The sequence below is a fragment of the Nerophis ophidion genome, linkage group LG16 (genome assembly GCF_033978795.1).
Source record: "Nerophis ophidion isolate RoL-2023_Sa linkage group LG16, RoL_Noph_v1.0, whole genome shotgun sequence".
Lineage (NCBI taxonomy): Eukaryota > Metazoa > Chordata > Actinopteri > Syngnathiformes > Syngnathidae > Nerophis > Nerophis ophidion.
The window spans coordinates 17,267,692-17,295,206 of record NC_084626.1 but is presented as its reverse complement, the minus strand read 5'-3'; the positions used below and the strand labels follow the sequence as shown (position 1 = coordinate 17,295,206).

The 27,515-nt window shown below is 43.6% G+C and overlaps 1 protein-coding gene across 1 annotated transcript in view; it reads left to right on the top strand.

Annotated features, from left to right (window-relative positions):
• The window catches only part of ptprt (protein tyrosine phosphatase receptor type T), a 489,779-nt gene that overhangs the window by 25,692 nt on the left and 436,572 nt on the right, over window positions 1-27,515 (top strand). The window lies entirely within an intron of this gene.

The window sequence follows — 27,515 nt, the reverse complement described above, 5'->3', positions numbered from 1 at the left end:
AGAGGTGCCGCCCCCGATGTCCACGCGATGCTGCAGAGTCTTGTCAACCAAGACAGCCCCACAGCATCCAGAGCCTTAAGGAACTCCGGGCGGATCTCATCCACCCCCGGGGCCTTGCCGCCGAGGAGCTTTTTGACTACCTCAGCAACCTCATCCCCAGAAATAGGAGAGCCCACCACAGATTACCCAGGCACCGCTTCCTCAAAGGAAGACGTGTTGGTGGGATTGAGGAGGTCTTCGAAGTATTCCTTCCACCGATCCACAACATCCGCAGTCGAAGTCAGCAGAACACCATCTGCACCATACACGGTGTTGGTAGTGCACTGCTTCCCCTTCCTGAGGCGGCGTATGGTGGTCCAGAATCGCTTCGAAGCCGTCCGGAAGTCGTTTTCCATGGCTTCCCCGAACTCTTCCCATGTCCGAGTTTTTGCGTCCGCGACCGCTAAAGCTGCACACCGCTTGGCCCGTCGGTACCCGTCCACTGCCTCCGGAGTCCTATGAGCCAAAAGAACCCGATAGGACTCCTTCTTCAGCTTGACGGCATCCCTCACTGCTGGTGTCCACCAACGGGTTCTGGGATTACCGCCACGACAGGCACCAACAACCTTGCAGCCACAGCTCCAATCAGCTGCCTCGACAATAGAGGTTCGGAACATGGTCCACTCGGACTCAATGTCCCGCACCTCCCTCGTGACATGTTCAAAGTTCTCCCGGAGGTGTGAATTGAAACTCTCTCTGACAGGAGACTCTGCCAGACGTTCCCAGCAGAGCCTCACAATGCGCTTGGGCCTGCCAGGTCTGTATGGCATCCTCCCCCACCATCGCAGCCAATTCACCACCAAGTGGTTTTCGGTAGAAAGCTCCGCCCCTCTCTTCACCCGAGTGTCCAAAACATGAGGCCGCAAATCCGATGACAGAACTACAAAGTCGATCATGGAACTGCGGCCTAGGGTGTCCTGGTGTCAAGTGCACATATGGATACCCTTATGTTTGAACATGGTGTTCGTTATGGACAATCCGTGACGAGCACAAAAGTCCAATAACAAAACACCACTCGGGTTTAGATCCGGGCGACCACTCTTCCCAATCACGCCTCTCCAGGTTTCACTGTCGTTGCCAACATGAGCGTTGAAATCCCCCAGTAGGACAAGGGAATCACTTTCCAGTACTCCCTCGAGTGTACCCAAAAAGGGTGGGTTCTCTGAACTGCTGTTTGCTGCGTAAGCACAAACAACAGTCAGGACCCGTCCCCCCACCCGAAGGCGGAGGGAAGCTACCCTCTCGTCCACTGGGTTGAACTCCAACGTGCAGGCTTTGAGCCGGGAGGAAACGAGAATTGCCACCCCAGCCCGTCGCCTCTCACTGCCAGCAACGCCAGAGTGGAAGAGAGTCCAGTCCCTCTCGAGAGAACTGGTTCCAGAGCCCTTGCTGTGCGGCGAGGTGAGTCCGACTATATCCAGCCGAAACTTCTCTACCTCGTGCACTAGCTCAGGCTCTTTCCCCCCCAGTGAGGTGACATTCCACGTCCCAAGAGCTAGCTTATGTAGCCGAGGATCGGACCACCAAGTGCCCTGCCTTCGGCTGTCGCCCAGCTCACAATGCACCCGACCTCTATGGCCCCTCCTATGAGTGGTGAGCCCATTGGAGGGATGACCCACGTTGCCTCTTCGGGCTGTGCCCGGCCGGGCCCCATGGGGACAGGCCCGGCCACCAGGCGCTCGCCATCGTGCCCCAACTCCGGGCCTGGCTCCAGAGCGGGGCCCCAGTGACCCGCGTCCGGGCAAGGGAAATCTGAGTTCATTTTGTTGTAATTCCATAGAAGTCTTTGAGCTGCTCTTTGTCTGATCACTCACTTTGGACCTGTTTGCTTTGGGAGACCCTAACAGGGGGCATGAAAGCCCTCAGACAACATAGCTCCTAGGATCATTGGGACATGCAAACTCCTCTACCACGGTAAGGTAGCAGCTCAGAGAGGAGCATTTGTTTCCATGACGACCATTTTTTTAGCGCCTACTAGCGTCAACATTTGTGGTAATTTTTTTAGAATGACAGCTGGTGCTGTTTGGATAAAATGCCTAGCACGCGCCTTTCAATGCAAACTTGAGCCCGACAGAGCTCAGATTAAACCATAGCTTCCCTACGTTTAAATGTCTTTGAGGCTTGAGAAGTGTCAAAAAATCAATTAGTCACCGGCGTACTGCTTCAAAGAGGACAACACAGCAATCAGAAACCTCCTGATGTGTGTGTCACTATTAAACCAGCAGGCAATTTGGATGTCTGTGTCAATCAGAATAGAGCTGGGCGATATATCGATATAATCGATGTATCGCGGGTTTGTTTCTGTGCGATATAGAAAATGACTATATCGTGATATTAGAGTATTCATTCTTACGCAGTTGCTTTTAGCTGCGGGCATTACACTACAGGCGTTTCTCACTCTCCTTCTCACAGAAACATAAAACAGCGCACCTTCCTACATACATACGTCACATACGTATACGCCCTCGCGGAGCAGAGAGGTAGTGGCATGGGTAACGTTAGCTGTCAAGCGAGTGGTAATACGAGAGAGAGAAGGTGCGAATCTGGTAACAAATGAAAGAATAATTAATTCCCAAGAAAAACAGCAGGGGCTCCATCGTCTGGCGGTGGTTGGCTTGAAGCGGGAATATGTCGAACAGACAACCGTAATATGTCAAGTGTGGGGCAAAAGCGTTGCTACGAAATGTAGAATGACTGCTAATATGTAGCATCATTTGAAAAGTCACCCGCGACAGAATGAAGAGTGTTTGAAACTCTGCATGTCAACATCTCCATTCGGTGCCACACCAACAATTTCCACATAAACACTGTATGAAAAAAAATGTCAACAACATAAGGAGATAACGCCTGCAGTAACCTACCACATAGCGATTTGATTTCCTATTATGCAGCTCATTTTTATTTGACAGTTATTGCAATATCTTGTGTGACATCATGCACAAAAGTGTATTTTATTTGTTTTAAACTACTGTAGTGGCGTTCTGTGCAAAAAGTGCACTTTAATTTAGTGTGGTTTTGATACGTCATGTTAGTGACATGCACAAAAGTGCACTAATAGCTTGTTTTAAAATGTCTCTGACAATTTTGCACTTTATGTTTTGGAAATGACATGAATGTTTGTGCCACTGCTTAATAACTGTTTAATTAATACAGTTTTGGTGAATTGACATACGGGCAAGGAACAACTCACCCCAGTGGGACGTCGATGTGAATGACTATGAGAAACCTTGGAGAGGACCGCATCTGTGGGCAGCCCCTCCCCCCTATGGGAGACCAAAAGCAATGGACGTCGAATGGGTGTCACATAGTATTGTGAAGGGCCATTCCATAGTGGATCTAACATAATAGTGAGAGTCCAGTCCATAGTGGTGCTAGCAAGAGACCTTCCCAAGCAAAGACAGATCAGCAGCGCAGAGATGTCCCCAACCAATGCACAGGCGAGCGGTCCACCCTGGGTCCCGACTCTGGACAGCCAGCACTTCATCCATGGCCACCGTACCTGGGGAAGGGGGGCAGAGGAGAAAAGAAAAGAAACGGCAGATCAACTGGTCTAAAAAGGGGTCTATTTAAAGGCTAGAGTATACAAATGAGTTTTAAGATGGGACTTAAATGCAAAAAAAACCCCAGATCTGGTGTGTAGTGTAAACGGGGCAATTGAACTTTAACTTTTCTATCTTAATATAATATCAGAACACAAGTATGGTCAGTAGCTTTTAATGGACCAGGAACAGAAGATTGTATGACTTTTAAGAGCTACATTGAAAAAAGAATCTGTCAAATTTACGGTAAAATACCGGCAGCTTTGGTTGCCAGAAATTCACCATAAAAATTACATATGTTGATGTCGAATCCGTTAATGTGATAGTTGGTAACTGTTTTGCTTAAATTACTATGAAAAAAACTGATATACCCTGTGGTGGCCAGGAATTTACCGTAAAAAAAAAAAATTAGGGGCAATCAACCTATCACCAGGTGATTGTCTTTTGAGGTGGGAGGAAACTGGAGGGAACCCACGCAGTTAAGGATGAACATGTAAACTCCACACAGAAAGACCCCTAGCCCCGGAATCGAACCCAGGACTCTGAGGTACAAGTGCTAACCACTGTCCTGCCCTGTCACCAATACTCGTGTTTGCAAAATGCCTGTGTTTTTGAGACATGTGAGCGGAACATGTGGATTTTAATTTGAAAGTATTTGTACAACCACTGGACAACTCACAACATGGCCTTCCACAACATGTTCCTTCACATGATTATAGTGATTATATACATGTAAGTAAACTTAAGAATTTGCCTTAAACAGGTGATTATCAATTAGTTATTCAGTGTCCTCATATTGTCCGCGGTGTACCGTTTCTTTTGGTGGTGCGCTTTACTTTGCAAAAAGCAGACTTTCTTACCCCTGCCAAATAAGTTATTTTTTCACCAGAGTTTGTTTGCGTGTTTTTTAGCAAGGTAACTCAAATAGTTATAGAAATATATTAATGACATTTTCAGGAAATGTCCAAATAAACTATTTCCTTTTACAAATATTTTCTGCTTATGGCGTTCCACAGGACAACGGGATTTACTTACATGCATGTAAGGTATTAAACATATTAAAAAATCGTACTTCCGGTTTGCTTGAGACATAATTATTTTGCCTATTTTTATTGTTTTAATACATCTATTCATCCATCCATTCATTTTATATCGCTTAACTTAACTATATTTTCTGGCATCAACAATAATGAAGTAATCCATTAATTTTATTGGCCTTTCATTTATCGTTCATATTTATCCTTTCTAATAAGGAAATCATCGATTCTGAGCCTGGGTTGGACTTATTAGACCAGGGGTAGGGAACCTATGGCTCTAGAGCCAAATGTGGCTCTTTTAATGACTGCACCTGGCTCTCAGATAAATCTTAGCTGACATTGCTTAACACGATAAGTAAGGAATAATTTTGCTGGTAATCACAGTGTCAAAAATAAAGTTCAAAATATAAAACATTCTCATGCATTTTCATCCATCCATCCATCCGGTTTCTACCACACCTGTTCAAGAAGTCGCAGTAATGGTAAGAAGTATTTTATCTATTGTTGGTTAGCCTCAGAATAACAATGTTATTAAAATGAATAATACTTATCATACTCTAGACATGTTGGTCTTTCTTAAAAATGCACGCAGATAGTTGTATTCAGTGTTAAAAAAGATATATATATGTATATGGCTCTCACGGAAATACTTAAAAAAATATTTGTCTTGTATGGCTCTCTCAGCCAAAAAGGTTCCCGACCCCTGTATTAGACCCTTAAGCCACGACTTTCTGTTGGAAGGTTTTGCAAATGTGTAAACAGTCGTCTTAAATGACTCCTAACCAGAGGTAGGAAGAGGACCCAAAAATTGTACTCAAGTAAGCGTACCGCTGCATTTGAATAATATGACTCAAGTAAAAGAAAAAAGTAGACGAGTAACTTCTGATGAAGATGCACTAACATCATCTACAAAGATACAAAGAATTGCTATTGCGACATCCAGTGGACACATTTAGAACAGCTGTTTCTTTCATTCAAAAATTTCAGGTTCATTTTTATACTTAGCAAACTCCTCTGGGCTGAATACAACCTGTTCGCGGGCCTGATCCGCCCCTGGGGCCAATAGTTTGACACCCCTGATGTAGACAAATTTATACTCTCAAAATTGTTTCTTGTTACAATCAATTACGCATTATATATCGAAGTCGTTTTATCGCCCAGTCCTAACCGGTGACCGTGACAGGTGACACCTCAGAGGGTGATGACCCCAGCCAAGGTCACATGATGGACCTCGGATGTTTTTACGCAGCGAAGACTTTTGGGATTTAGACTTCCCAGCGGTCAGGTGTGTCAGTGGGATTGAGTGTGTCATGTGATTTATTACCCTCCATATGAAGCAGTGGTGAGAGGTGCTTGCCTAAAGGCCTGGTCGATAATGCCGATGCTGCCTGTCTTTACCACCTTATTAGGAAGGGATTATGGCCGCTTCACAATGGCCTGCAGGTGTGTGTGTGTGCGTTTGTGTACGTGTGTGTGTGTTTGTGTACGTGTGTGTGTTTGTGTGTGTGTGTTTGTCATCCATCCTTCTTTAACAGCAGGAAATCAATAAGCAGCCTCCACAGTGTGAATACAAAAACGTGTACGTGTACCTAAATATCCCTCACCCCCGCTTATATTTACTTTATATAATCCGTATAAATATTGTGTATTTCAATCCTGTTCACTTTTTGTATGTACAGTCAGACCGTTGTGTAAGTTGATGGACGCACAATGAGAGATGTGATGTTGCTGTTGTGCCAAAAATGCGGCCCGTGGGCCGGATCAGGCTCAATACGGCCCGCGAGATGACTTTACCGAGTTTGAAATTGAGCTGCATATTTAAATGACAGAAACTGCTGCTCTAAATGTGGCCACTGGATGTCACAATAGCAATTCTGTCAGGCAAGCAAATAGTTTGTACAGGAGTGAGCAAGTATACCAAGCAAGAGGTACAACCAATAAACAATTGGTAACCCCACTTAAAATGCTGCATGAGACACTGCACATTGATATACTGTAGTTCTGTGGAAATGGTTGTCTTCTGTGCCAATTTAAAGAAAATGAACAGTGTGTGATTTACTGCAATACTTTTCAGTCGTTTCAGTTTGTAGTTTTGGTTTGTTGAAATCGTTCAAAGCTTTTATTTTTCTATGGATGTACAGTAATGCCGAGAAGACAGGGAGTAACTCAACCCACTTTAATAGTTTCTACCTTAGCTTGTATGGTGTGTTGAGTTAGCACAGGGTTAGTATGTGGACATGACAAATGAGGTTGTTGATACACAATTAGGGCTGGGCGATATATCCTTTTTTAAAATCTCGATATTTTTAGGCCATATCACGACGATATAAATCTAGATATTTTGCCTTAGCTTTGAATGAACACTTGATGCATATAGTCACAGCAGTATGATGATTCTATGTGTCTACATTAAAACATTCTTGTTCATACTGCATTAATATATGCTCATTTGAAACTTTCATGCAGAGAAAGAAATCACAACCAAAACGTTATTTATCAAACAGTTATAAGCAGTGGCACAAATGTTCATGTCATTTCTAAAACAGAAAGTGCAAGATTGTCAGAGACATTTTAGATGTCAAATAAAAATGAGCTGCATGATATGCAATTAAATAGTGTTTGTCCTCCGCTATGTGGTAGGTTACTACAAACGTTATTAAATTCTGTTGTTGACTATTGATGTGGAAATGGTTGCCTTGGCATATTGTTGATGTGGCACCGAATGGAGATGTTGACATGCGGAGTTTCAAACACTCTTCATTCTCTCCCGGGTGACTTTTCAAATGATGCTACATATTAGTAGCAATGTTACTTTTGGTAGCAACCCTTTTGGCCCACGCTTGACAAATTAAGGTTGTCTGTTCGACATATTGCTCCTTAAAGCCAAACCACCGCCAGACAATGGACCACCTGCTGTTTTTTCTTGGTAATTAATTCTTCCTTCATTCGCACCTTCTTTCTCTTGTTTTACCACCCGCACGGCTCTGTTAGCATCACAGCTAACGTTACCCATGCTGCTCCCTTTCTGCTCCGCGAGGGGTATACGTATGTGACGTATGACGTGACAGTATGTGACGTATGTAAGAAGGTGCGCTTGCTGTCTGTGAGAAGGAGAGACAAGTATTACTGGGTAAAACCTGTAATGTAATGCCAGCAGCTAAAAGCAACTGCGTGAGAACGTATACTCGAATATCACGATGTAGTCATTTTCTACGTATATCGCACAGAGACAAACCCGCGATATATTGAGTATATCGATATATCGCCCAGCCCTACGTAGAATACTTTTTTTTATTTATGCTTTGTTTTGTTTATTGTTCAATCCTCGTGACTTAAAGTTGAATTGCCTTTTAGATACACTGAGATTAAGTCTAAATGTATTTTATTTTTAAACTGCACCAATTTCTTTCCTCAGAATTTCCTACCAACTATAGAAGTGTTTTGTCAAGAGGATTATTTGTGATATGTACATTTTCAGGATGTGCTTCTTCTATTTTGGGCCAAAGTAAAACAAAGAAAACAATCTGAGTTTGTCGTAGTTGTATTTTTTGAAGTTATCATACCATGATTTTACTCGTCCGGCCCTAGCGGGAATAGATTTTACTCCACGCGGCCTCTGAGCTAAAATGAGTTCGACCCCCCTGCTTTAACATGTAATGAAACCACTCAGACAGGTGACAGTAAACCTCCCTACTATTCCACATTATGTCATCATTACTGAATAATTATGTAATCAATACTTTTACTGATTCACTTTGTCGCGCAGGCTTGTCAGGTATCCTCATTCTCCTGTAGTCCAATAGTTCTTAAAGGCCTACTGAAACCCACTACTACCGACCACACAGTCTGATAGTTTATATATCAATGATGAAATATTAACGTTGCAACACATGCTAATACGGCCTTTTTAGTTTACTAAATTGCAATTTTAAATTTCCCGGGAGTTTCTTGCTGAAAACGTCGCGGAATGATGATTTGTACGCGTGACGTAACAGACTGTTAGGAAATATTAGCGCTGCGCACACACACAGCTAAAATTCGTCTGCTTTAACGGCATAATTACACAGTATTTTGGAGATCTGGGTTGCTGAATCTTTTGCAATTTGTTCAATTAATAATGGAGAAGTCAAAGTAGAAAGATGGAGTTGGGAAGCTTTATCCTTTAGCCACACAAACACACGGTGATTCCTTCTTTAAAATTCCCAGAGGTGAAGCTTTCCTATGGATCAGAGCGGTCAAACGAACATGTTTCCCGACCAAATGTCAACCAGCAGTTTTTGGTGAGAAAATTGTGGTAAAAAGTCGTATCAGTATCAGTTTAAAAATGCACATCTGAGTGAATTGGATATGATCGGATTGACTTGTATTCATCCCACAATGGGGAAATTACATTGTCGCAGTGCAGGAAACAGATTCCAATACAGTAACAGAAGTGATGTTTAAAGGGGAACATTATCACAATTTCAGAAGAGTTAAAACCAATAAAAATCAGTTCCCAGTGGCTTATTTTATTTTTTGAAGTTTTTTTCAAAATTTTACCCATCCCGGAATATCCCTAAAAAAAAAAGCTTTAAAGTGCCTGATTTTCGCTATCTGTGAAGCCAACGTCCATTTTCCTGTGACGTCACATAGCGATGCCAATACAAACAATGGTGGATAGCACAGTAAGATATGGCAGCATTAGCTCGGATTAAGACTCGGATATCAGCGGCTTTAACGATTCAACAGATTACGCATGTATTGAAACGGATGGTTGGAGTATGGAGGCAGATCAATCAATCAATCAATGTTTACTTATATAGCCCTGAATCACTAGTGTCTCAAAGGGCTGCACAAACCACAACACAAACCACTACGACATCCTCGGTAGGCCCATATAAGGGCAAGGAAACTCACACCCAGTGGGACGTCGGTGACAATGATGACTATGAGAACCTTGGAGAGGACGAAAGCAATGGATAGCGAAAACGAAATTGAAGAAGAAAACTGAAGCTATTGAGCGAATAGCTATTGACCCTATTCGGCCATGTTTGCCTTAGCATCGCCGGTAAAATTTGCAGACCAACAATCGGCAGTTTCGCATCTTGTGACACTGGATCAACTTAAATCCATCGATTGGTAAGTGTTTGTTTGGCATTAAATGTGGGTGGAGGGAAACGCTGGATGTAAATATAGTTTCAAATGTACATACAGCTAGCCTAAATAGCATGTTAGCATTGATTAGCTGTCAGTCATGCCGTGACCAAATATGTCTGATTAGCACATGAGTCAACAACATCAACAAAACTCACCTTTGTGATATCTTTGACTTTATCGTTGGAAATGCATCTGCAGGTTATCCATACATCTCTGTGCCATGTCTGCTTTAGCACCGCCGGTAAAATGTGCAGACACTATGGCACATTCGATGAGGGTCTGGCGGCAGATTTCTTTGACTTTATCGTTGGAAATGCATCTGCTTTGAGTGTCGCAGGATATCCACACAATTTTGCCATCTCTGTAGTAGCATAGCTTTCGTCGGTAAAGTGTGCGGAACAAACGACTGACCATTTTGTTGGCTTACTCCACACCCTCGTATTTTGAACAAATTTTGTCCAATTTCTTGCCACTTTCGCATCTTTTGGCCAGTGGTGCAACTTGAATCCCTCCCTGTTAGTGTTGTTACACCCTCCGACAACACACCGACGAGGCATGATGTCTCCAAGGTTCCAGAAAATAGTCGAAAAAACGGAAAATAACAGAGCTGAGACGCGATGTTTGTAATGTGTTTGAGAAAATGAAAATGGCGGCTTTATTACCTATGTGATGTCACGTTCTGACATCATCGCTCCGAGAGCGATAAATAGAAAGGCGTTTAATTCGCCAAAATTCACCCATTTAGAGTTCGGAAATCGGTTAAAAAAATATATGGTCTTTTTTCTGCAACATCAAGGTATATATTGACGCTTATATTGGTCTGGTGATAATGTTCCCCTTTAATAAAAAAAAAACAAAATAGTAATATATATACGACATCTTTCTCACTATAATGTATGGATAGAAGATAAAATACAACAACAAAAAAACACAAATATCACAGTAATCCCAGAAGTGCGTTATAAAGTCTTATGGCTGTTGGTAGAAAGGATTTGCAGTAGTGCTCCTTCTTGCACTGTGGATGTAACAGTCTGATGCTGAAGGAGCCACCCAGGGCCTCCACAGTGTTGTGCATGGGGTGAGATGGATTATGGATGTCAACTTGGTCAGCATTCTTGTGTCAGCCACCTCCTTATGCTCTCTAGTGGGCAGCCAAGGACGGAGTCAGCTCTCTTAATCAGTTTATTAAGTCGGTTCCTGTCTCTGACCGTGCTGCCCCCGTCCCAGCAAAGGACGGCATAAAACACCGCAGAAGCCACCACGGTGCCGTAAAAGGTGCGCAGCACACCCCGGAGGACCTCAGTCTCCTCATTTTCTCCTCACAATTCTCTTTGATAACCACACCGCAGTCTTGTATAAATGTTACAAATTGAATTCTTATACTTAATTGTTTTAAGTTGTTGTCTCGTTATCTCGGCTTATTTTGATCATCCATCCATCCATTTTCTACCGCTTGTCCCTTTTGGGGTCGAGGGGGGTGCTGGAGCCTATCTCAGCTGCTTTCATCTATTTTGTTAATCAGGTGAGAGAGCAACAGTGCAGACAATAATTGAGAACCACTTCTGTATTTTGAATGGACCAACTACTGCAAATAATTGTTCATGTAAACTTACCACTCTCAATAGTCGCCATCTTGGTCATGTAGTGGAATGGTAGGGACGAACTTGAGTAGTTGTAATTCCATATTGCAAGTTTTTTCTTGTAAGTGTGCAGTAACACTATACTGTTGGGACAGCACTAAACTGTTAAAGGCCTACTGAAATGAGATTTGCTCATTTAAACAAGGATAGCAGGTCCATTCTATGAGTCATACTTGATCATTTCGCGATATTGCCATATGTTTGCTGAAAGGATTTACTAGAGAACAGCCAAGATAAAGTTCGCAACTTTCGGTGCTAAGAGAAAAAGCCCTGCATCTACCGGAAGTCGCAGACGATGACGTCACCCGTGTGGGGGCTCCTCACATATTGACATTGATTTTAATGGGACCCTCCAACAAAAAGTGCTATTCGGACCGAGAGAGCGACAATTTCCCCATTAATTTGAGCGAGGATGAAAGATTCGTGTTTGAGGATATTAATAGTGACGGACTAGAAAAAAAAAAAAAATGTGATTGCATTGGGACAGATTCCGATGTTTTTAAAGACATTTACTAGGATAATTCTGGGAAATCCCTTATCTTTGTATTGTGTTCCTAGTGTTTTAGTGAGATAAATAGTACCTGATAGTCGGAGGTGTACGTCTACGGGTGTCTTGTTGCCAATATCTCAGGGGAGTTGACGGCAGCTTTATGGACGGCACAGGCTCAGCTTTTCTCCGGTAAAAAGCGACTTTTTACCACAATTTTCTCACCAAAACCTGCTGGTTGACATTCCGTCGTGATTCATGTTTGCTTGACCAGGCTCTAAACTATTGTAAAGTTTCCCCTCTAGGAATTTTAAACAATGAATCACCGTGTGTTTGTGTGGCTAAAGGCTAAAGCTTCCCAACTCCATCTTTCTACTGTGACTTCTACTATATTAATTGAACAAATTGCAAAGGATTCAGCAACACAGATCTCCAAAATACTGTTTAATTATGCCGTTAAAGCAGACGAAATTTCGCTGTGTGTGTGTGCGCAGCCCTCATACTTCCTAAAAACCTGTGACGTCTTGCGTACACGTCATCATTACACAACGTTTTCAAGACGAAACTCCCGGGAAATTTAAAATTGTAATTTAGTAAACTAAAAAGGCCGTATTGGCATGTGTTGCAATGTTAATATTTCATCATTGATATATAAACTATCAGACTGCATGGTGGGCAGTAGTGGGTTTCAGTAGGCCTTTAAATATTCACACATTCAGGAATTAAGTACGCAGTGTAATAGAGATGTAACAATAGGACATTTTTATATAACGGTTACCATTATTATCACAGTATTGTTGGATGTTCTCAAAAAAGTATTTATACACTCAGTGAAATCTCTTTTTCTGTCTCCTTTGACATCCTGCAGACCATCTTTTATTTCTGTTGAGCTTTTATTTCGCCTCACTTACTAAGTCAGACAGAGTAACAATCTAAATGTTATGTTATCACTGCACCTTAGTCGTAGTCTGAACAAGGAAGTGAAGCACCACCCACCTGAATGACGCGCTCAGCAGGTGTTTGCTGCAGGGATGTCACCTCTTCTCACTACGAAAAGTAGTCTTATCTTGTCGGGAGAACAAATTGCCATGGCTTTGAACCTGATATTTGCATACGGTAGAGGACTTTAGTTTGTCCATTTATGCTCACTTGTGGTTCATGAATAACAAGTGAACTGCAGGCAAGTTCCCCCAGCTCCGGCACTACCCAAGTTAAGAATGCACGTGTGTACGTTAATCGTCCGTTAAAAAAATTAATGCCGTTATCAAAATGTATAGTTAACACGTTATTTTTGAGTTAACATTGACAGTTGTAATGTTTACTTCTATCTATCTATCTATCTATCTATCTATCTATCTATCTATCTATCTATCTATCTATCTATCTATCTATCTATCTGTCTATCTGTCTATCTATCTATCTATCTATCTATCTATCTATCTATCTATCTATCTATCTATCTATCTATCTGTCTATCTGTCTATCTATCTATCTATCTATCTATCTATCTATCTATCTATCTATCTATCTATCTATCTGTGAACGACTTTCACCACCCAGGAAGGACATCTCTTTAGCTGGTGTGACTTCTTTATTTTGCAATAAAGCTCTAGTGTAAGTCGGGTTGCTTTTCAGCTCCTTCCTCCACTGCTCGTTCACGGTATGCTTTTCAGCCGCCGTCCTCGTCTGCTCTTGGGTGCTCTTGCTTCTCAGTCTCTGCTGTCGGCTCTCCTACTCCTTCCGCCCCGATCTCCCCTTTTATACACTGTGAGGAGATAAATTGATTGTTTCCCGGTGTGCGAGCCACGCACCTTATCTCGCTCGTAGCGTCGCGCCCGGCCTGCCCCGCCTCTCTGCTCGGTCGCCGGCTCCGCCTCTCCACACTATCTATCTATCTATCTATCTATCTATCTATCTATCTATCTATCTATCTATCTATCTATCTATCTATCTATCTATCTATCTATCTATCTATCTATCTATCTATCTATCTATCTATCTATCTATCTATCTATCTATCTATTTATCTATCTATCTATCCATCTATCTATCTATCTATCTATCTATCTATCTATCTAAATATGTGTATGTATGTATATATTTATGTATATATATGTGTATATTTATTTGAATACCTTTATCCATAGTTTTAATTTTTATAGGTTTTAGCCATTATTTTCTGTGATGTCACAGTTTCAATTCCTGTTGTAGATATCTCTGCCTCATAGTCCTCTAAGTAATGATCCCTAGATCTGTACGTGCTGAGAGAGCATGGCTCTAGGTTCGATGTGCACAATTTAATATCATTGTTTGTTGCTCAGTTAATATTTTGTTCATACGAGTTTAAATTGGGATATGGTGTTTAATCAATGTAGAAAGATGTTAGTGTACCTTGTATTCATGTTAGCATTTTAGCTAGCTAGCCTGCCATTAAATGCATAATTTAATCTGTCACATCGGGGTCGCATTGTACTGTGTGGTTGTTCTCCCAGGATGCAGACAGAAAACTCCGGACAAAGCGTGCAGGTAGGATATGATTTAATATCCATAAATCATTTGAGGAAAATACAAACATACAGGAAACAAACAAAACGGATGTGTACCATCGCACGGGGAGTTTAGGCAAAAACTTAGCACAGGAATCATGGATCAAGAAACATAGAAGCAGGAATTACTCCAACGTAACTTGTTGCATACAGCAAATAAGGAAACCAGGCAGTGTGTGGCGAACATTGTGAATAAGTAGCTCTCTGTTTAGTGCCTGGCAGCAGGTGAGCATGCCGAACACTAATCAGAGGCAGGTGAAGCTAATCAGCACCCATGCTAACCACAACAAAAACCCAGGGGTGCTGAAAACAGAACTGAGGTAGACTTAGACTTAGACCTAGACTTCCTTTTTATTGTCATTCAAATTTGAAATTTACAGTACAAATAAGAACGACATTTCGCTGCATTAGCTCTTGGTAGTACAGGATAAAAAAAGCAATAAGGTGCAGATATAAATAAATAGATTACTCTACAGATAAATATATTGCACTTTTGCATATGCATCCAGGTTCATGGATGTATGTTATATTGTCTTTTTATTCCAGCAAGTTAGTCCATTTTGGGGGGAGTTGAGGGGATAATTTAATTATAATGCGTTCGAGTCTTACGGCCTGAGGGAAGAAGCTGTTACAGAACCTGGAGGTTCTGTTTCGGAGGCTGCGTAACCTCTTCCTATAGTCCAGCAGTGAAAACAGTCCTTAGGTGGGGGTGGGAGGAGTCTTTGCAGATTTTCTGAGCCCTGGTCAGGCAGCGGCGTTTTGCGTTCTCCTGTATAGGAGGAAGAGGAGTCCTGATAATCTTCTCCGCCGTCCTCACCACTCTCTGGAGAGACTTCCAGTCTGAGGCATTGCAGGCTCCAGTCCAGACAGAGATGCTGTTGGTCAGTAGGCTCTCTATAGTGCCTCTGTAGAATGTGGTGAGAATGGGGGGAGGGAGTCTTTTCATCCGACGTTAAAAAGTGCATGGGCTGCTGAGCTCTTTTTACAAGAGCTCCGGTGTGTAGGGACCAGGTTATATTGTCAGTGATCTGCACCCCCAGGAACTTGGTGCTGCTTACCATCTCCACTGCTGTGCCGTTGATGAAGAGTGGAGCGTGGCTGGACTAATGCTTCCTGAAGTCAACAATGATCTCCTTGGTCTTGTCGACGTTCAGGACAAGGTTGTTGGTTCTGCACCAGTCAACCAGATGTTTCACCTCCTCCTTGTAGTCCATGTCGTTGTTGTCGCGGATGAGGCCCACTACTGTGGTGTCGTCCGCATACTTCACATTGTGGTTAGTAGTAGACCTGGCGCAGCAGTAGTGGTAGTGGAACTGATAGAAAAAACTAAACAAAACATGATCCGGGCAAACGGATCATGACATAATCATTACATTGTTAATCGTTACATCCCTACAGAATACCTATTGAAGTATTCCACTTGAGACCGCACAGACGTCTGCATTATCGTCGGGGAAAAAACTGAGTATGTTGTCATCCAAACTGCATCGATCAATAAGAACCATCGATGGTTGTGTTTTGTCATTTAGAGAGCAGCTTCTTGTCGTCTTCTGGTGGCCCATAAAGAAGTTTGTCTTTTTATGATCTCTCCTGCAGTGAGCCGTGCAGCTTATGGAGCCGTAAAGCCGCGTGTGATATTGGACCGGACGAATAAACTCCGCCGGCCTCGAGTAAAACTCGTTAAAGTAGCGTACTGCTTCTTCACAACGGAGAGGACACAAGGAACAACTTGAAAGTCAGCATGTTGTATGACGCGTGATGATGCAAAAAAAAGTATGACATGCCAACTACTAATGAATCATTTATGGTACGATGCTGTTTCTGAAACGTACCGGTCCCGCACTCCTATGCGCCCACATCGTCATCACGTCATGACATTGCTGGTTTAACGAGCAGATGAGCATTTTCGGCAGCACACAATCACAGAGTACTTACAAGCAGACAAAGTATGTAGACAGAAAAGGGAGAACGGACACATTTTGGCTTAAAAACTAACGATAAAGGTGAAGTTATAACACTGAAATGCCCTCAGGAAGAGGTGCTTTAAGACATGGCTTGCTAGCTAGTGGCTAATGTCGTCGGCAATGTTTTAGCGAATTCTAAATCACTAATTCTTGCCTCCATGGCGACAAATAAAGTACATTTCTTACAAGTATCATCCCTTCAGGACGAGGAATAGCTAAACATGTTTCACGATACACCATACCTCACCGGCATCAAAATGTAAACAAACGCCATTGTTGGATCGATGTCTGACATCCACTATAATGATATCAAGTAAAGGCACATATCTAGTTGATACTACTATGATTATGTCAATATTTTTTGGCATCACATTTTCTTTTGTTTTTTTAAAATGTATATTTTGATTTTAAACTCAGGAAATATGTACCTGGACACATGAGGACTTTGAAAACGACCAATATCTGGTCCTGTAACTACTTGGTATCGGATTGATACCCAAATTTGTGGTATCATCCAAAACAAAAGTAAAGTATCAAAAAACAGAAGAATAAATGATTATTACATTTTAACAGAAGTGTAGATAGAACATGTTAAAAGATAAAGTAAGCAGATATTAACAGTAAATTAAAAAGTGAATAATTCATTTTCCAACACATGTTCTTAATAATGTTGACAAAATAATAGAATGATAAATGACACAACAGCGTGGCACAGTGGGAGAGTGGCCGTGTGCAACCTGAAGGTCTCCGGTTCAATCCCCACCTAGTACCAACCTCATCACGTCCGTTGTGTCCTGAGCAAGACACTTTACCCTTGTTCCTGATGGGTGCTGGTTAGCGCCTTGCATGGCTGCTCCCTCCATCATTTACTAAATCTAAAAGACATTGTAGAATTGAATACTCTATTAAAGATGTTCAAAGCGAGAAATAAAGTTATTCCAAAGGACATACAAAAGTTGTTTGTGTTCACATCTGAAGATGAGAACCACAGAATGCCGTATGACTTTGATTTGAAACAAATATGCTTGTCTGTTGTTGGTGTGAAAGCTTGGAATTCTCTAAACAAAGACTTAAAAAGCTGTAAGAATATCTTTGTATTTAAAAAGAGTTATAAAAAGACAAAACTGGAATTATATCAAACTGAATTTTGATGTAGACTGGACGTGTCATTGTGAAAATGCTTAAAGGAAAATGGAAAAGTATGTTGGAGTTTGGGTGTTGGTGGAGGTAACAGTTATAAAGTCATCTAAAATACTGTAATTTGTGTTAAAAAGGGTGCAGACAAATATAGGAATATTATTCTTCCATCTGCTCCTTTCTGATCATGGAAATGTATAAGAAACAAAACAATGGGTGAATGTGGAAGTAGTGTCAAAGCGCTTTGAGTACCTTGAAGGTAGAAAAGCGCTATACAAGTACAACCCATTTACTATTTACAATATGTTACTGCATATGTCAGCAGACTAATTAGGAACTTTTGTTTGTTTACTTTGTACTAAAAGACAAGTTGTCTAGTATGTTCACTATTTTATTTAAGAACTTAACCGCAATAAGAAATATATGTTTAGTGTCCACAATGATTTTTTGCTAAAATAAAGCCAATAAGGCAATTTTTTTTGTGGTCCCCTTCGTTTAGAAACGTACAAAAAAGTACCAAAATAATTTTAGTACCTGTACCAAAATATTGGTATCGTTACAACACTAATGCAAATGATGTTTCAGTGCGGTCAAGTTGTAGAAACAACACTGCCAGGTCTCCAAGACATCTGCAACTGGAGCTCAGAGGACGTTTAATCCATAAGAAGACGCAGGCAAAACAGCCGATAAACGAAATGAAAGTGAGGTTTAAGAGCTACGCGCAGTAAAAAAAAAAAACAACCAAAGAGCACTTTGAGCCGAGGCCCTGGGGAAGTATATGAGCTCCATGAGAACGTCTCTCAACGCTCTCCATGTCATTGATCTTGCAGAAAAGCTGCTTTCTGCTTTGCTGCTTTCATTTCTCCACATGAAAACATTGTCTTGTTCATTTGTGACGGAGCTCAGAGAGCGTTTCTAGTTTGTTGTCTCGCTACTGATGAAGTCACTGTTGTGTAGGCAGGCCACACCACTAGTAGTTGCTGATCTTTGTGTTTGCGACAACCTGCGGAATAGATCCTGATTAGAGGAAGGATCAAAACATCTTTGCATCCAACATTTTGTTAAATCAAAGTTGCCCTGACAACATCATGGTTGTGTGTATGTGCTTGTGTTTGTATGTGTATGTATGTATATATATATATATATATATATATATATATATATATATATATATATATATATATATATATCTGTGCTGGGTCCATTACACATCCAGGACACGAAACATATGGGTCCTCGCTTGTGAGCGTGTGTGTGAGTGCGCGCGTGTGTGTGTGTGTGTGTTTGTGTGTTTGTTTGGGTGTGTGTGTTGGCACAGTATGTGTGAAATGCCTCTGAGGGGGAATTGGGTGCAATGAATGCCTGAAATGGGCCGAGGACAAACGTGGCGTGTTTCTATGTGTGTGTATGTGTGTGCGTACATGTGTGAAAAATATTTTCGGAATCAGAATGAGAAATACTTTATTAATCACTGAGGGGAAATTTAAATTTTCAGCACAATCCCATTCAAGAGCAGACAAACATTACAGGGAGACAGAACAGGATCGCTGACGGGTCTGCTAACTTCCTTACAAAAAAGGTGAGAAACAGGTAAATCCTCGGTCGAAACCTGGGCCCGTGGAGAGGGGGTCCAGACTGAGGCCAAATAAAAAAAATCTCACAACCATTGCACACATAAACATGTGTGTAAGAGGGTAACATCAAACATCAAAGAACACAAAGGACATTAAATACATTAAAAGAGCAGAGTTGATGCAACCAGACATTTGTACGTATAGCTGCAAAAGTAAAACAACCATAAAAATAATAAAAAAACATATACACTGCGGTGGCCTCTGCGGTGTTCCATGCCATTGTCTGCTGGGGTGGAGGGAGCATGGCCAGAGACAGGAGCAGACCCAACAAAGCAACCAAGAGAGCTGACTCCACCCTCGGCCGTCCGCTAACTCTCGGCCAGTGTCCAGTCTGCATGGGTGAATGAGGATAAAAAGTTAAAGTTAAAGTCACTCCAGAGTGTAAATTGCATCTGCCGAAAATGCATAATAAAGAGGGAAAAAAACATATATAAGTCGCATTGGAGTATAAGTCGAATTTTTTGGGGAAATTTATTTGATAAAACCCAACACCAAGAATAGACATTTGAAAGGGAATTTAAAATAACTAAAGAATAGTGAACGCCAGGCTGAATAAGTGTACATTATATGAGGCACAAATAACCATGTTAACGTAACATATTATGGTAAGAGTCATTCAAATAACTTTAACATATAGAACATGCTATACGTTTACCAAACAATCTGTCACTCATAATTGCTAAATCCGATGAAATCTTTTACGTCTAGTCCCTTACGTGAATGAGCTAAATAATAGTATTTGATATTTTACGGTAATGTGTTAACAATTTCACACATAAGTCGCTCCTGAGTATAAGTCGCACCCCCGGCCAAACTATGAAAAAAACTGCGACTTATCGTCCGAAAAATACAGTACCAATGATTGTCACGCACACATAAGGTGAGGCAAAATTATTCTCTGCATTTGACCCATCACCCTTGATCATCCCCTGGGAGGTGAGGGGAACAGTGAGCAGCAGCGGTGGCCGCGACCGGGAATAATTTTTGGTGATTTAACCCCCAGGAAAGAGACGGCAGATCAACTGATCTAAAAGGGAGGTCTATTTAAAGGCTATAGTATACATATGAGTTTTAAGATGGTCTTAAATATTTCTATTGAAGTAGCATCTCTAAGTGTTACCCAGAGGGCATTCCACAGTACTGGAGCCCGAATAGAAAAGGCTCTATAGCCCGCAGACTTTTTTTGGGCTCTGGGAATCACTAATAAGCCGGAGTCCTTTGAACGCAGATTTCTTGCCGGGACATATGGTACAATACAATCGGCAAGATAGGATGGAGCTAGACTGTGTAGTATTTTATACTTAAGTAATAAAACCTTAAAGTCACATCTTAAGTGCACAGGAAGCCAGTGCAGGTGAGCCAGTACAGGCGTAATATGATCAAACTTTCTTGTTCTTGTCAAAAGTCTAGCAGCCGCATTTTGTACCAATTGTACTCTTTTAATGCTAGACATGGGGAGACCCGTAAATAATACGTTGCAGTAATTGAAACGAGACGTAATGAACGCATGAATAATGATCTCAGGGTCGGTGTTGAACAAAATGGGACGAATTTTAGCGATATTACGGAGATGAAAGAAGACCATTTTAATAACACTCTCAATGTGTGACTCCTCCTCTCTGAGCTGCTACCTTACCGTGGTAGAGGAGTTTGCGTGTCCCAATGATCCTAGGAGCTATGTTGTCTGGGGGTTTTCATGCCCCCTGGTAGGGTCTCCCAAGACAAACAGGTCCCAGGTGAGTGATCAGACAAAGAGCAGCTCAAAGACTTCTATGGAATTACAACGAAATGAACCCAGATTTCCCTCGCCCGGACGTGGGTCACCGGGGCCCCGCTCTGGAGCCAGGCCCGGAGTTGGGGCACGATGGCGAGCGCCTGGTGGTCGGGCCTGTTCCCATGGGGCCCGGCCGGGCACAGCCCGAAGAGGCAACGTGGGTCATCCCTCCAATGGGCTCACCACTCATAGGAGGGGCCATAGAGGTCGGGTGCATTGTGAGCTGGGCGGCAGCCGAAGGCAGGGCACTTGGCGGTCCGATCCTCGGCTACAGAAGCTAGCTCTTGGGACGTGGAACGTCACCTCACTGGGGGGGAAGGAGCCTGAGCTAGTGCGCGAGGTAGAGAAGTTCCGGCTGGATATAGTCGGACTCACCTCGACGCACAGCAAGGGCTCTGGAACCAGTTCTCTCGAGAGGGACTGGACCCTCTTCCACTCTGGCGTTGCCGGCAGTGAGAGGCGACGGGCTGGGGTGGCAATTCTGGTTGCCCCCCGGCTCAAAGCCTGTACGTTTGAGTTCAACCCAGTGGACGAGAGGGTAGCTTCCCTTCGCCTTCGGGTGGGGGGACGGGTCCTGACTGTTGTTTGTGCTTACGCACCAAACAGCAGTTCAGAATACCCACCCTTTTTGGGTACACTCGAGGGAGTACTGGAAAGTGCTCCTCCGGGTGATTCCCTTGTCCTACTGGGAGACTTCAACGCTCATGTTGGCAACGACAGTGAAACCTGGAGAGGCGTGATTGGGAAGAATGGTCGCCCGGATCTAAACCCGAGTGGTGTTTTGTTATTGGACTTTTGTGCTCGTCACAGTTTGTCGATAACAAACACCATGTTCAAACATAAGGGTGTCCATATGTGCACTTGGCACCAGGACACCCTAGGCCGCAGTTCCATGATCGACTTTGTAGTTGTGTCATCGGATTTGCGGCCTTATGTTTTGGACACTCGGGTGAAGAGAGGGGCGGAGCTTTCTACCGATCACCACCTGGTGGTGAGTTGGCTGCGATGGTGGGGGAGGATGCCGGACAGACCTGGGAGGCCCAAACGCATTGTGAGGGTCTGCTGGGAACGTCTGGCAGAGTCTCCTGTCAGAGAGAGTTTCAATTCACACCTCCGGGAGAACTTTGAACATGTCACGAGGGAGGTGCGGGACATTGAGTCCGAGTGGACCATGTTCCGAACCTCTATTGTCGAGGCGGCTGATTGGAGCTGTGGCCGCAAGGTTGTTGGTGCCTGTCGTGGCGGTAATCCCAGAACCCGTTGGTGGACACCAGCAGTGAGGGATGCCGTCAAGCTGAAGAAGGAGTCCTATCGGGTTCTTTTGGCTCATAGGACTCCGGAGGCAGTGGACGGGTACCGACGGGCCAAGCGGTGTGCAGCTTTAGCGGTCGCGGAGGCAAAAACTCGGACATGGGAAGAGTTCGGGGAAGCCATGGAAAACGACTTCCGGACGGCTTCGAAGCGATTCTGGACCACCATACGGCGCCTCAGGAAGGGGAAGCAGTGCACTATCAACACCGTGTACGGTGCGGATGGTGTTCTGCTGACTTCGACTGCGGATGTTGTGGATCGGTGGAGGGAATACTTCGAAGACCTCCTCAATCCCACCAACACGTCTTTCTTTGAGGAAGCGGTGCCTGGGAAATCTGTAGTGGACTCTCCTATTTCTGGGGCTGAGGTCGCTGAGGTAGTTAAAAAGCTCCTCGGCGGCAAGGCCCCGGGGGTGGATGAGATCCGCCCGGAGTTCCTTAAGGCTCTGGATGCTGTGGGGCTGTCTTGGTTGACAAGACTCTGCAGCATCGCGTGGACATCGGGGGCGGTACCTCTGGATTGGCAGACCGGGGTGGTGGTCCCTCTCTTTAAGAAGGGGGACCGGAGGGTGTGTTCCAACTATCGTGGGATCACACTCCTCAGCCTTCCCGGTAAGGTTTATTCAGGTGTACTGGAGAGGAGGCTTCGCCGGATAGTCGAACCTCGGATTCAGGAGGAACAGTGTGGTTTTCGTCCTGGTCGTGGAACTGTGGACCAGCTCTATACTCTCGGCAGGGTTCTTGAGGGTGCATGGGAGTTTGCCCAACCAGTCTACATGTGCTTTGTGGACTTGGAGAAGGCATTCGACCGTGTTCCTCGGGAAGTCCTGTGGGGAGTGCTCAGAGAGTATGGGGTATCGGACTGTCTTATTGTGGCAGTCCGCTCCCTGTATGATCAGTGTCAGAGCTTGGTCCGCATTGCTGGCAGTAAGTCGGACACGTTTCCAGTGAAGGTTGGACTCCGCCAAGGCTGTCCTTTGTCACCGATTCTGTTCATAACTTTTATGGACAGAATTTCTAGGCGCAGTCAAGGCGTTGAGGGGTTCCGGTTTGGTGGCCACGGGATTAGGTCTCTGCTTTTTGCAGATGATGTGGTCCTGATGGCTTCATCTGGCCGGGATCTTCAGCTCTCACTGGATCGGTTCGCAGCCGAGTGTGAAGCGACCGGAATGAGAATCAGCACCTCCAAGTCCGAGTCCATGGTTCTCGCCCGGAAAAGGGTGGAGTGCCACCTCCGGGTTGGGGAGGAGACCCTGCCCCAAGTGGAGGAGTTCAAGTACCTAGGAGTCTTGTTCACGAGTGGGGGAAGAGTGGATCGTGAGATCGACAGGCGGATCGGTGCGGCGTCTTCAGTAATGCGGACGTTGTATCGATCCGTTGTGGTGAAGAAGGAGCTGAGCCGGAAGGCAAAGCTCTCAATTTACCGATCGATCTACGTTCCCATCCTCACCTATGGTCATGAGCTTTGGGTCATGACCGAAAGGATAAGATCACGGGTACAAGCGGCCGAAATGAGTTTCCTCCGCCGGGTGGCGGGGCTCTCCCTTAGAGATAGGGTGAGAAGCTCTGCCATCCGGGAGGAGCTCAACGTAAAGCCGCTGCTCCTCCACATCGAGAGGAGCCAGATGAGGTGGTTCGGGCATCTGGTCAGGATGCCACCCGAACGCCTCCCTAGGGATGTGTTTAGGGCACGTCCAGCTGGTAGGAGGCCACGGGGAAGACCCAGGACACGTTGGAAAGACTATGTCTCCCGGCTGGCCTGGGAACGCCTCGGGATCCCCCGGGAAGAGCTAGACGAAGTGGCTGGAGATAGGGAAGTCTGGGCTTCCCTGCTTAGGCTGCTGCCCCCGCGACCCGACCTCGGATAAGCGGAAGATGATGGATGGATGGATGGATGGAATGTGTGACTCAAAAGAGAGAGTTCTGTGGAAGATAATACCCAGATTGTTTACTAAGTTCCTTTGTGTAATTGTTTTGTTGTCAAATATTAAGGTGGTTTTAATTAATAGGTCCCACTTCCAAAGACATTCACCTGGGGATAAGTTGATTGGAAACACTAAATTGGCCCTAGTGTGTGAATGTGAGTGTGAATGTTGTCTGTCTTTCTGTGTTGGCACTGCGATGAGGTGGCGACTTGTCCAGGGTGTACCCCGCCTTCCGCCCGATTGTAGCTGAGATAGGCGCCAGCGCCCCCTGCGACCCCGAAAGGGAATAAGCGGTAGAAAATGGATGGATGGATGGATGGTGTCTGTGTCTAGCAGGACCAATAATCAGCATTTCCGTTTTCTTAGCGTTAAGATACAAACAGTTGCCGGACATCCATTGTTTAATTTCATTTAGACATGCCTTTTTTCACCACTAATTCGATTTGAGATTTTTTTCCGCATTCTCTTTGATTTAAAAGGTGAATTAAAAAAATTAAACAAAACTTTACAACAAGCTTCACAGAGCTGCAAAACCAACATTAATCTTTATGCAAGGGGCGTTCGTGTTTGTATGTATGTGTGTGTGTGTGTGTGTGTGTGTGTTTTTGTGAACATGAGTGAGGATGAGTGTGACTACGAAATGTAATCAGAGTGGGTTCACTTTGGAGAGACCTGTTTAGACCAAGGCTGTATTACTTTAACACACACATACACACACACACACACACACTTTCCCCCACTTACTCATGCATTGCTACTATAGATGTGCACCATTTATAAAGGCAATTTCTATAATTGTGTTTGTGTGTGTGTGTTGGTGTGTCAGTGCGTGTGTGTGTGCATACACGTACACACACACACACACACCTGATTCCTGATGTCCCCATCGGGTGAAAAGCAAGCGAAAGGTTAAAGGTCAGCTTCAAGTACAGGCATTACTTTTGCTTTTGTGACTCTTCCTCCTCTTTAAAAGTCACTGCGCTGGCCTTTCAAAATAAAATGTCAGGACGCTGGTCATTAAAGCAACAATAAGGGACGGTTGTTGATCCTGCAAAGTAGCTGAATCAGACCCTGCATTTAACCGCCTACATACCCTAGACAAAACCCCAGCAAGTTAGATAATTACATGCATGACCTGTTGGATTTTACACACAAGCAGGTAGTACACGTGTGTCTTTCATTTGGCAGTGTGACTTATGGCAGCATTCAGCAGCTTTCTACAGCCACACACACACACACACACGCACACACACACACACACAAACACACACACACACACACACACTCCTATCACACCTGCCTGATTCAGGATGTCTCGGCGGCAACATGTAAATCTCCCTCCGTCTCATGGCAGCGCTCCAAAGAGCAGACCTGTGCCGTAAAACACGCTCACGGCGCCAGTCGACAGGCACAAACTTTTTTATGTGGCGGCTCTGAGCCCTCGGGGAGAGAATGCATTGATATGCCCCTCTCTCTCTCTCTCTCTCTCTCTCTCTCTCTCTCTCTCTCTCTTTCTCTCTCTCTCTCTCTCTCTCTCAACCACACACAACCCCACACACACATACACTATAAATCCGAAAACTATTGTGACAAGCTTCATGTGCAGATGATTGAGTCAAAGAAAAACATCAGTCCCATCATTCCTTTAAAGGGGAAGATTATCACAATTTCAGAAGGGTTAAAACCAATAAAAATCAGTTCCCAGTGTCTTTTTTTTTTCATAGTTTTTTTCAAAAGTTTACCCATCGTGGAATATCCCGAAAAAAGGCTTTAAAGTGCCTGATTTTCGCTATCTGTGAAGCCACCGTCCATTTTCCTGTGACGTCATCCAGTGATATACATGCTATCCAGGCGGATAGCACAGCAAGATATAGCGACATTAGCTCGGATTCAGACTCGGATTTCAGCGGCTTAAGCGATTCAACAGATTACGCATGTGTTGAAACGGATGGTTGGAGTATGGAGGCAGATAGCAAAAACGAAATTGAAGAAGAAACTGAATCTATTGAGCGAATAGCTATTGACTCTATTCAGCCAAGTCTGCCTTAGCATCGCCGGTAAATTGTGCAGACCAAACGATCGGGACTTTCGCATCTTGTGACACTGGAGCAACTTAAATCCGTCGTAAGTGTTTGTTTGGCATTAAATGTGGGTGGAGGGAAACGCTGGATGCAAATATAGCTACAAATGTACATACAGCTAGCCTAATAGCATGTTAGCATCGATTAGCTGGAGTCATGCCGCGACCAAATATGTCAGATTAGCACATAAGTCAATAACATCAACAAAACTCACCTTTGTGATTTTGTTGACTTTATTGTTGGAAATGCATCTGCACGATATCCATACATCTCTGTGCATATCTGCCTTAGCATCGCCGGTAAAATGTGCAGACCAAACGATCGGGACTTTCGCATCTTGTGACACTGGAGCAACTTATATCTGTCGATTTGGTAAGTGTTTTTTTGGCTTTTAATGTGGATGGAGAGAAAGGCTGGATGCAAATATAGCTACAAATGTACATACACCTAGCCTAAATAGCATGTTAGCTTCGATTAGCATACCGTGCTAATCGTTGCACATTCTACGTAAATTAACTTGAATCCGTCCCTGATCGTGTTGTTACACCCTCCGACAACACACCGACGAGGCATGATGTCTCCAAGGTTCCAGAAAATAGTCAAAATAACGGAAAGTAACAGAGCTGATTTGACTCGATGTTTATAATGTGTTGGAGAAAATGGCGGTTGACTGCCTAGGTGAAGTCATCGCTCCGAGAGCAAATAATAGAAAGGCGTTTAATTCGCCAAAATTCACCCATTTAGAGTTCTGAAATCGGTTAAAAAAATATATGGTTTAAATAAGACTATTTTTTATTGTGGCTTCAATGTCCTCGCCTGCTGATTTATGCTTACCTTTGATTGAAATGTATTGAATTATAATTAAAATCAGCTCTCATGCATAGAGCTCAGTGGACAACATGAATATTGTTGTTTTTTGTATCCTTATTGTGTAGTGAATGTTATTTATGTAACACTTTTCTCCAGTGACTCAAAGTGTGAAACCCATTATGTACAGTAAGTTACGTGTCTGATTAGCACATAAGTCAATAACATCAACAAAACTCACCTTTGTGATTTTGTTGACTTTATCGTTGGAAATGCATCTGCTTTGAGTGTCGCAGGATATCCACACATTCTTGCCATTTCTGCCATGTTAGCATCGATTAGCATGCTGTGCTAATTGATACACACTCCACGTAAGTCGAATTGAATCCGTCCCTGATCGTGTTGTTACACCCTCCGACAACACACCGACGAGGCATGATGTCTCCAAGGTACGGAAAA